At 40.3% G+C, this 12285-nt stretch overlaps 1 protein-coding gene across 2 annotated transcripts in view; it reads right to left on the bottom strand.

The window, feature by feature from the left end:
- The window catches only part of SSBP4 (single stranded DNA binding protein 4), a 532613-nt gene that overhangs the window by 423727 nt on the left and 96601 nt on the right, over nucleotides 1-12285 (bottom strand). The window lies entirely within an intron of this gene.

Here is a 12285-nt window from a genome sequence, read left to right as displayed (position 1 = left end):
CGCAAAGGACCTTACGATGTACTGTCGATTGAGGTGGACTCAGTTGTGTTTTGCTGGACCAGAGCTTCTGGTTTTCACCAAGTTCTTCTAGTCCATTGATTATAAATGTAGCTTAGGGATATCCTGAGAGTCTGACTTCGAGCCATCCTTTGTAATACTGCTCTTGCCTCCCGCTATATAGTAATAGGATTAGACAACAGCTCTGTGCACATTAATGGCCTCTGAGCACCAACAAGTTACACCTTGAAGCATCATCTGACTGTTTAGCAGGACTCAACATCCTGCTCTCAGAGGCTGCTCCTATTGACTTTCATGGATATATATAGATATATCACTACAACCTCCTTCAAAAGAACGAGCAGAGGCCTCGTAGGGGAGACTTGGAAGCATCTTTATTTGTTGAATGGTGGATGCATTTCGGCCTTTCCGGCTCTCGTCAGCGGCATAAAGTTCAGGGTGCTTCACTTAAACATCAAAATGCCTCCTGCTGGTCACCAATAGTGAGCGTCCGCTCCGCCCCTCCAGTGTCAGCTCACCTAACCCAGTCCGTGATGTTGTGGTGGACTGCAGTATATATATATATATATATATATATATAGTATACTTTTCTTTTTTGCTAACCCAAAACCAGTCATTCCAAAGCCAAAAACCAAACGCTACTCCTGAGGTCTGCTTCACATATATGGCCCCATGAAGATCAATGGGAGCAGCATCTGAGAGGAGGATATTGTGTCCCAATAAACAGTCAGATGAAGCTTCAACGTGTGACACTCACACCCAATGAGTGACCATCAGATTGGACGCCTTCAGTCACCAAGTCAAGCTTGACCGATTTTGATTCAGGATTAAAAAAAAAAAAAAGTCTTTATTAGCTGAATCCAGGCAAAAAAAAGTATGCCGTAAAGATCACTTCCTAGGGACAGGAATGTGCGCCACTCAACCATCAATTCAGCCATGCTTGGTTGTTGTGGGATAAAAGTAGGCGACGGTTAAGCAGACAAGTAAATGAAAGGCCCCTCTCTGATGTGATATTCCAAAGACTTGGGCAGTGAGTGAGTAGACATAGCACTTCACACAAGCTCGGTGTCTTATAACCCACTCTTAGTCAGTCGCTGAGGGCACAAGCAGCAGGTGTTCTTTACAAGCAGCAATTATGGCCAGATACCTACAGGAGCGAGGTGGCGCAACAGCACTTTGTCTTCGGGTGTGGGTGGTAATTTTGCACCAGCCCTGATGAATGTTCTATTGCTTGCCTGAATGTTGCACTAATTGATGCTGATGCAGCCACACACCACGTTATTTTGTAGGTGCGTGCATATGTGATGACGTACGCACACAAGAATCGAGAAATATATATTTTTTAAATGTAACTAGGGCTAGAGCTCAATTCTTAAGGCAGATGGCCAGACAGCTATTTGCTACTTAGCCCTCTCCTTCCAAAAAAGATATAAATATTTAAAAAACAGACCTTTGGTTTTATGGGGTAAGGGAGGAGCAGTGAGGGGAAGCAGCATGGGGTGGATGCAGGGGCAGAAATTAAAATAGAGCTGGGTGGGAGGAGGAGACGATGAAAAGTGTCAGACAAGGGACAGAGCAGCCGAGGAGAAGGAAGACAAGGTGGACATGGGAGAGAGAGAGAGAGCAGACAAATGAGCAGGGGCGGCTCTAGGTTCATGGTGGCCCAGGGCAGAAAGCGTAGGTAGGGGGCCCCGGAAGAGGGGGTCTGGGCGGGGCGGAGGGCGGAGGCCAGTGAAGAGGGGGGGGTCATGGTGTTTGGAAGTTGTATAGAGCCAGAGGCCACCAAATCCCTGCCAGGGGCCCCCACACAAATATGTATCCATCCTCAGAGGATTATTATATTAAGGATATATATTGATGTGGTGGCCCCTGGGATTTGGTGGCCCTGTGCAGGTGCACAGCTTGCACATGCCTAAGGCCGGCCCTGAAATGAGATAAGGTCAACGCGGAGTGTGGGGTGGATATTTAGCAATAGGGTGTGGCACACATGGAAGAGAGCCGGAAAACACAAGCACTCTCATGGAGTGCTTAACCAAAAAGAAAAAAGTGTTTTCCTAAACATGAGCATTGGAAGGATGCGAGTCATTCAATCAAAAGGATGGTAAAGAGGCTATGCTCAAGGGGAGTGTCAAACACAAGAAGAGGAAGGAAAGACATTGAAAAAAGAAGCAAGCAAATCAGAGTCCTAAAAAAAGCCAACCATTGGTAACCAATGGGCAGGCTGTAAGCTCTCGGAAAGACCACATTAGGCCCTTTGTCTAAAAGTGAGCAGTTTCACAGGACAAGCAGTTGGCCCTTAACCGCATCGCTGCTGCGGCGATTTTTGCGCTGTGCGGCTTTTTTTATTTTTCCGCGTTACATGACGAGCTCAGCTCGTCATCAGCACACGCCACCCGTGGCTGATGACGAGCTGAGCTCGTCATCAGCATCGAAGGGGTTAAAGGCAGGTAGTACCGTGGGAAAGTTAGTCGCGTGTAGTTTGCTTCTTATTCTACAAGGTGGTGCATTTCAAAAACAGCCAGTTTGAACTAACACTTCATTACATAAATAGAGTGAGACAATCATATGCCAATCTCTACGGCCGAGGCCGAAGGTGTGCAGCTTAACACCCAACAAGCGCGAAGTACAAATTACCCAAGATGAGCCGCGACACACTACATTCCGCCAAATTGTCACTTGTTTCGAAGAACAATCACTCATGTTTAAGGCAATTTTGTGAGAATGTGACACTTGAAAGTAAATACTTTTCAATGCATTTGAAAGCACACTTCTGAATGTCACACCTAATTTATCAGCGTGTCACACATTGGTGATATCACAGGTTGACAGCCCTTGCTGCCGCGATCCACTGACGTGCGAGTCATATCATCATCACCACTGTCAGACTCATCTCAAACAATATTCTTCCCCCACTTTTTAGATTATTATCCGCAGAACGGTGACAGCAGTTGGAAGAAGCACTGGCAAATCCAATACGACTGGCTTTAATGCACCAATACATGTAAACACAAGTTTTACAATAGCTAAATGATTAAATGATGTTCGTCATATTAAAGTTCTGCCTACTGGCATTGCCAATTCAGGGGTAAAAGTAGCAAAAAGATTTGCTTTCTGTATAGACTGCATATAGAATGTATGACAAACAATGCAATGACAGAGTGCTACTTTCGGACATAACATAGTCCGGCTCAGGGATTGAAAAGGAAATACAGGAGGGCGGAACAATATTTCAAATAAGCAATAGTATAAGGTCAGACCATAAAAGGTCGGTTGGTCTGTCTGTAATTAATATATATATATATAGTTTTCATATTTTTAAAGTATGTTTTAAAATACAGAAATTCAATCATGGTGTACATTTAACTGGACTTGGACAGTACTGTTACTATACGAATTTTACTAATTAATGTATGTTTATATTGTGCCATAAATTTTTATTGTGCTTTTATGATCATTGCATTTAATCAAATAAAGCTGATTGAATTGAATATATATATATATATTCCTTTCCGTTTGGTCCACAGGGCGGGCTTCCAGGCGCTCTGTGGCGGTGCACACGAAGCGCGGCAGAACCAAGCCGCGATTAAATCAATTCCGGTTTCCCCGTTAGGGGATTTAAGTCTCCATGAACTCCCGGATATTCTTTTCAATTACAGCCATACACCAAAGTTAGTAGATCGGTTTAGATTTATTTTCATTTGTCAGCAAGCCAGCAACACCTAACGCGTTTCGGTCTCTACGGAGACCTTGCTCACAGGAAACCATCACTACATTTTTTTACTAAATTTAAATAAAGAAACATCCTCCATGTTGATACTTCATTTCCTGTTAGTTGCACAGGAATTATGGGACATGTAGTTTTTAACCAACCATTTAAACCATGTTGCGGTTATTTTCTGATTTGAACATTAAACAATTAAATAGTACATGGGAATCACAAAATAAATTCATGCCCTCCAGTGGGATAATGAGTTATTGCCGTAATTCAGACTTTTAACCCATAGTTCGTTATAATCTAGCCCTCTAGTGGGCATTCAATTCACAAATTACAATCCACTGATTTTATCCGTATTATATCACATCTTCCCATGTAACTTTTAGATTCCTACTATTTATCCTGTGCATCTAAATAAGAGGAAAAATAAACAAAACAAATTTGTGCCCTAGATTGTTTCATATACAAGGTGAAAAGTTGTTAAAAGTTATTGAGAGAGATATAGTTCATGTTCATTTCATTTGGTTTTGAGTTCAGAGATGGCAATGTAGTTCCTCATCCAGGTTGTGCCCATGAGGATTAAGGGTTCGAAAGCTCATTATGTGTTTTGATTCTTTCTGTCATTATTTTTTCACGATCCCCTCCTCGCTGATTTATTCCAACACTTTCAATTCCATAGAATTTTAGTTCTTTCCAATTCCCATTGTGTTCCCTCTCCATGTGTTTGGCCATTGCATTGCTTCTGTCATTGTTAATTGTTGCTCGCACATGCTCCAAAATGCGCATCTTTAGTTCTTTTTTGGTGCTACCAATATATTTCAACGAACACGGGCACTCCAAAACATAGATGACAAATTGTGTTTTGCAGTTGATCAGTTGGTTAATTATCCAAGTTTTATTATTTGCCATGTTCAGTTCCTTGATATTTTTGGCGATACAACAAACCTTGCAACCAGAGCATTTATAGAAACCTTTGGGTTTATACCAGGCTTCTGGTTTCTTCTGATCCTGAAAATGACTGAAAATTAATTTGTCTTTTAGGTTCTTAGCCCTTCGATACTTTATGTTGGGATGGTCTCCCACAATTTCAGCTATTTTTGGATCCATGTGCAAAATATGCCAATTTTTCCTTAGGATTTTTGTTATAGATTAATTTGCTGTGGAGTGGGTTGTTATGAATCGAATCTTTTGATCATCACTTTCTGGTTTGGATTTTTCTTTCAACAATTCTGTTCTTTTGATACTGGAGGATCGTTTCAAAGCAGTTTGGATTGTGGCTGGATGGTATTTACGTTTTTCAAATCTTTTACTAGCCAATTTTTTGTTGATAAACCAATCTTCTTCTTTTGAGCATATTCTTTTAATTCTTAAGAATTCCCCGTATGGAATATTGTGGATTAGACTGGATTGGTGAAAACTTTGAGCATGTAATACTGCGTTTGTCGCAGTGCTTTTGCGATGCAATGTTGTTTGTATTGTGTTATTTTGAATAAAAATCTCTGTATCCAAAAAAATCACTTTTGATTCACTTATTGTGTAAGTAAATTGTAGGCCAAAGTTGGAGTTGTTTAATATTTCAAAATATATTGCAAATTCTTCCTCCGTACCATCCCAAATCAGTAGCAAATCGTCTATGTATCTCAACCAGGCTATGGTTTTCGATACCGCCACTTCATTTTCACATCTCCATGCCCACGTTCTTTCCCAATGACCCATTGTTAGGCAGGCATAGGATGCACTAAAAGAAAAGCCCATCACTGTGCCTTTTGATTGTCGATACATCTCTTTTCCGAACATAAATACATTTTGTTCCAGGCACATCGAGATCATTTCGAGAAGCATGTTATTGTGCTCAGCAAATTCAATATTTCTGTCCATCAAAAAAGATTTACAAGCTTCTAAGCCAATTTCATTCCGAATGTTGGAGTACAAAGATATAACATCCATTGCCACAAGTTTATAGGAAGATTGCCAGGGGGTATTTTCCAGTCTTCTCAATAGATCCCCCGTATCTTTCACATATGATGTTAAACCCTTTACATAGGGTAATAGGTAACTGTCCAGATAATTTGCAATAGGTTCCAACAATGCACCTTTAGCCGAGATTATAGGCCTCCCTGGTGGTTTCGTGGGGTGTTTGTGTATCTTGGGAAGGAAATATATGGTTGCCATTTTGAAATGGGATGTTTGGAGGTATTTGTACTCGTCACTGTCCAATAAATTTTGTTTGAACCAATTGTCCAACTTTCGGTCTAATTCTTCTTTTTGCTTCGGCAAAGGATTTGTTTTCAACTTCTAATAATATTCCCTATTGCGGAGCTGAGAATGTGCCTCACGCATATATGTTTCTTTGTCCTGGATGATTACATTCCCACCGTTGTCGGTTATTTTGATCTCAATAGTGTCGTCTTTCTGTAGTTGATTAAGGACTTGACGTTCTTCTCTCAAGAGATTGTCTTTTTTGTGAGGGATTTTTATTTGGTAAAGGTCTTTCACTACGCATTCGTGGAAAAAGTCTATTTTATTTCCTGGGGGTAGTTGCGGATAAAATTTGGATTTTGGTTTCATATTGGAAATGCCAGCTCCCAGTTGAACACAATACGCTTGCACTTCTCCTCCACTTTGTTGTGGATCCTGGCTTAATTCCATTAGGTTAACAAAGTGTTCTGCATCCCCATAGTGGTATTTGCATAGTCGGCTGTGGAATTGTTCTTCTCCAATTGGCCATATCCGGTTTATCCACAAATAGTTTTGCCAATTTAATCTTCCTAATATATTTATATAAATCCACACGTGTTTCCGCTAGATTTATTCCACTAGTTGGACAGAAGTTCATGCCACGTTTTAATAATTTCAGTTCCACATCATTTAGGTTTTTCGAGGATAGATTAATAACCTGTAGTTCTTGATTGTCATCGGTGTCATTCATATTTAATGATTCAATTTCTTCCGCATATTCCTTGTCATGGTTCCCACGTGGACTGCGCCAGTATTTTGTGCTGTATTTGCACTTGCTTCTTCTGGTTTGTTTTGTGGTGCTTTTCCGCGGCCTCTCCCTCTTCCTCTTTGATATGTTTGCTGGGGTCCCATTGTTTTCTCCCAATTTTTCTGTTGGAAAATTAGTTTCATTTTGTCTAAAAAAGGAACTTTTGCCCCTGCTACTCTTTGTTCCTCTTCTCCTCCACTAACACCTGGTTCTGTTGATACACTTGAGGCTAGAGAGGACATGCTTCACATGGCAAATAATAAAACTTGGATAATTAACCAACTGATCAACTGCAAAACACAATTTGTCATCTATTTTTTAGAGTGCCCGTGTTCGTTAAAATATATTGGCAGCACCAAAAGAGAACTAAAGATGCGCATTTTGGAGCATGTGCAAGCAACAATTAATAATGACAGAAGCAATGCAATGGCCAAACACATGGAGAGGGAACACAATGTGAATTGGAAAGAACTAAAATTCTATGGAATTGAAAGTGTTGGAATAAATCAGCGAGGAGGGGATCGTGAAAAAATAATGAGACAGAAAGAATCAAAACACATAATGAACTTTCGAACCCTTAATCCTCGTGGGCACAACCTGGATGAGGAACTACATTGCCATCTCTGAACTCAAAACTAAAAGAAATGAACATGAACTATATCTCTCTCAATAACTTTTAACAACTTTTCACCTTGTATATGAAACAATCTAGGGCACAAATTTGTTTTGTTTATTTTTCCTCTTATTTAGATGCACAGGATAAATAGTAGGAATCTAAAAGTTACATGGGAAGATGTGATATAATACGGATAAGATCCGTGGATTGTAATTTGTGAATTGAATGCCCACTAGAGGGCTAGATTATAACGAACTATGGGTTAAAAGTCTGAATTACGGCAATAACTCATTATCCCACTGGAGGGCATGAATTTATTTTGTGATTCCCATGTACTATTTAATTGTTTAATGTTCAAATCATAAAATAACCGCAACATGGTTTAAATGGTTGGTTAAAAACTACATGTCCCATAATTCCTGTGCAACTAACAGGAAGTGAAGTATCAACATGGAGGATGTTTCTTTATTTAAATTTAGTAAAAAAATGTAGTGATGGTTTCCTGTGAGCAAGGTCTCCGTAGAGACCGAAACGCGTTAGGTGTTGCTGGCTTGCTGACAAATGAAAATAAATCTAAACCGATCTACCAACTTTGGTGTATGGCTGTAATTGAAAAGAATATCCGGGAGTGCATGGAGACTTAACTCCCCTAACGGGGAAACCGGAATATATATATATATATATATATATATATATATATATATATATATATATATATATATATATATATATATATATATATATATATATATATATATATATATATATATATATATATATATATATATATATTGGCTGTTGGTTTCGTTGGGAGACTGAGACGAGTTCTTGCAGCATATATATATATATATATTTTTTTTTTTCTCCAATATATTTCATGGAGACTACTGGTCGGTGGTCCATTACTGAATACTGGTCAGTGGGTTACTACGGTGATCTCCTGACTCCAGGTCAGTACAGACATGGTCTCCTTTCAGAAGGTTACACTGACAAATCAATGCTTTCAGATGTGTTATTCTAATTAATTAAATGGGTGCAAACCGCGACTAAAACACCCAGAATGCATTAGGCTACCACAAAAAAGTCGATGGTTAAGAAGAGTGCCCATAATGAAACGAAGGATGGAGCGAAGCGGTCAACCTAAAGGTACCAGGGATGTCCAGGTCAAGCTATCCACTGGGGATAAATGTACTTACTACCAAAATAGGTGGTTATCCTGAAAATATACTGCTTGGTTCTGGATCCCCTAGACCAATGCTGGACACCTCTCTATTTTTAGAACCCTTACTTCTATTAAAAACAGCTCAAACACTCACAAAAGCTGCCAGCAACTTTCAACCTAACAAGAAGCAGAACTTTAGATTTAACTCTGAAGAAACTTTGTTCCTAACCTTCACCTTAATCAGGAACTGTAAACTAACTGAGACCTTAACCACAATTCTAACCAGAAACTTAATATTAACTCTAACTTAAACCAGAGTCCAACCGAACCCATTCCTCACTGAACTAGAACCATAAGTCTTACAAATGACCTTATGTCCACCTCAGCCCTGATGTCATCAGTGAAGAGGGAAAGATCCTAAATTTTAATGGAAGATCCTAAATTGTAATGGATTTTCTTTGGTAGAACTCAAAACTCTTTTTTTCACTGTTTTCTAATTTATGTTCACCACAGTATTTTTCTTCATAATTTTTTTTCACTTTCATGCTTCTCCCAGAAGCACTGTGACATACTATTCTTGATGAAAGACAACTGAAGAAAACAAAAGTGGGCGGGAGGTGTAGTCTTTTTATAATATTGCTTACAGTGCAGTCTAGGCTCATGGTGGCCCTGGGCAGGGAGCGTAGGTAGAGGGCCCGGAAGAGGGGGTCCGGGCGGGGCGGAGCGCGCAGGCCAGTAAAGAGGGGAGGGGGTCAGGGAGTTTAGAAGTGGAACAGAGCTGGAGGCCGCCAAATACCTGCCAGGGGCCACCACGCAACTATGTATCCATCCTCAGAGGATTAATATATTAAGGATATATATTGGTGTGGTGGCCCCTGGGGTTTGGTGGCCCTGTGCAGGTGCACAGCTTGCACATGCCTAGAGCCGGCCCTGTACAGTGAAACTGTGAGACATGGATTCGAATGATCCTTTGCCAACTAGACCAAACGGTGTGATGCTAAGCAATCAATATCTCCATCTGTCTTAATTCCTAATACGCCCAAATTACAACTACGTAGAAGTACCCCAACCCAATTACACGTCCAGCATTAAACACTTATATTTTCACTACTCTGAACAGCAAAGAAAAGTTTAGAGAGAAACTAACTAGAAAGCAAAATATCGTAACTATAGAACAAGACCTTATGTGAGCTGCACATTGAAAAGAAAACGTCCGTAAAAGCTGAAACCAATGGCAAAGCATTTTTTTCCTGGAATTATCTGAAAGGCACATGGCAGTCGTGCTCTGCAGGGTTTTTTACAACAATTAATCAGCTTTTTTCGATTTTTTTTCCCGGTTTTCTAGACTTCTATCAGACAGCAATTAAACCTCCTCCCGGGATCTCTACCTAAAAAATCTAGAGTTTATCTGTGACAAAAAGCACACACATAAGAGAAAAAATTCTACAAGGAACATCGAAGAAAAAGATGAAGGTCTATGAAAAAAGTAATATATAAATAGGTGGAACGGGTATCTTCATTTGACCTCTTTTCATGGTATGAAAATGTTTTCTAAATTTTCTCAGATCCGTCTAGTTTTGTGGGTGCGAGAATGTGTCAGTGGTTTGCTAAGGCCTAGATGGGCCACCCACAAAGCCAAGGGGAGCAGACTTCCTTTTAATCTTTAGGGTAATATTTAGGGTTACACAGGTTTATAGTAGTAGCTGTCTTTTTTTAATCATTTTGGGTCATTGGAAAGAAAATCCAGTTCCAACTGATACGCCGGGACCGATGAAACTGAAATAATGGAAGCGTGAGCCAAAGTGATTTCAAAAAGATGGCTACTATTATAAACCCTTGTAGAATTATAGAGTTTGGATGTGCACATGGTGTCTATCGTCCTGACCGCAGACTTACAAATATAACCTCAACAAGATTTGAAGTATAGAACACTAAGGAGTCTCTTTACACTATTACCTAGTGACTAGTGTTCTGTTCGACAATGTTTTTGCCCTGAGGAAGTCCCCATGTTGAGGGATGAAATGCGTTGGCTGTGTCTTCATGCGTCATAAATGTGAAAAAAAAATGAAGGTATATATAGAATACACATGACAATTTGAAACTTTCTTTGGGATAATTTTTTATATTTCATTATTGGAATCTTGATCGACTCATAGATATTGAGACCAATGTGATTTAAATGATTCGTCTCTTTATGACAAAATAGTCAACTACACAGGGCTCCTTCTATTACAATTTCCAAGATTTATGTTCTTGGGGTGCTCCAAACGGTTGGCCCTGGAAGTAAGCACGTTCCAATAGGAACTACAGAGAGTGCGTCTATAGTGTACCATAACCGTTTTTGTTAATCTGATTTTACTTCACTCCTTATTACTCAACAAACTTAAAAAGACTAAAATACAGAAGCAGGTTTCTAGGAGTTTAAGGCTCAAAGTTTTTTTTACCAGAACCCAGCACAGAGGGAAGAACCCTACTACCGGACTCCAGAAAGCTCTTAAAAATGTATTTATTTAAGCGGGACTTTGATTAAGGTCTAGATTGGTAGTAGTGAGTGGCGAGTAGGGTGTTGGAGACCAGGTTTGTCCCGGGAGATGTATATACTTGTGTCTTTCCAATGCCCAATACTGTTGTAATTGCTCTTTACTTGCTCACTATCTGCAGTGCTCCAAAATCTTCCAAGGTACCTGGGGTGGATTGTCCCATCTTGTGGTGGGTTGAAAGAAGTGGCTCTTGGCAGAACACCACCCAAAGCCCGTCCCTTTGAAGTGCTGCTCGTGCAAGGCCCACTGTTTCAACAAGCTACTTCAGATAACGTACAGCATGACTGGGAGTGCGGCCATATGTGAAAAACTCACTGCAGGCCAACTGTCGAGATTTACACAATTAAAAGGACGGATTTGTCTACATTGGCTACGTATGCCAACGGTGTTGCCAGCACTGCAAGGCTGTTCCTGGGCAACTACCCAGGGAGCCAGGGAAACATGATTTGTGAACTGCCTAAATTGCACTGGACTGGCGCAGCTTTCTGGACCGAATGTTGCGTTGGTCTACCCTGTCAACACTAATATTACATGATACAGAATCACTTTGCTAATTTGTATTTGCGTATTTTTTGGTCACATAACAGGTGGCGACTGAAAAATGGCTGCATTTAATTACAGGTTGAATTTGCAGGCCGACTCAATGCCTGTTTCGAAAGATGCTCTGTGGGTTAGCATTTTTGACTGCTAAAGGACCACCCGGATGTGGTTTACTTTTTCTCAGATGCAATTTATCTGCTACTGTTAAATAACTCAATTATCGGTACACTTGAGGCATTGTCGAAAGCAGTGCATGTTACGACATTCCACTGTAGTCATTTAGTTGGGTTGGTAGCCACAACCCTGCTACAAATCACCGCTCTTTGCCGTAACCTTCACTCTGTTCCTCTAGTTTCTGCTTAGTGCAGTGTTCGGTTCCTTGTGTTATTTTACAAATTATCAAGATCTCTTTCAACATGATGGCTACTGTTCCCTTGCATAGTTCACTTTGGCAGTGGTGTAGCAAGGCCATATTCGCAATAATAAAAAAAAACAAGAATTGCCAAAACCGATAGGTTTCAACTACGTGAGAGCTGTTGGCTTTGCTGATGTATTTTAGAATGTCAGCAGCGTGGAGTGGCATGGAGTAGAGTGGTGTGGAGTTGCATAGATTGGAGTGGCGTTGAGTGGCTTGTAGTAGTGGAGAGTGGCTAGGAGTAGCATCATAGTGTGGAGTGGTGTAGAATTCACTGGCATAGAGTGGATTGG

Source organism: Lissotriton vulgaris, chromosome 12 (genome assembly GCF_964263255.1).
Source record: "Lissotriton vulgaris chromosome 12, aLisVul1.2, whole genome shotgun sequence".
In the NCBI taxonomy this organism is placed as follows: Eukaryota; Metazoa; Chordata; class Amphibia; order Caudata; family Salamandridae; genus Lissotriton; species Lissotriton vulgaris.
This window is presented reverse-complemented; position numbering and strand designations above follow the sequence as displayed.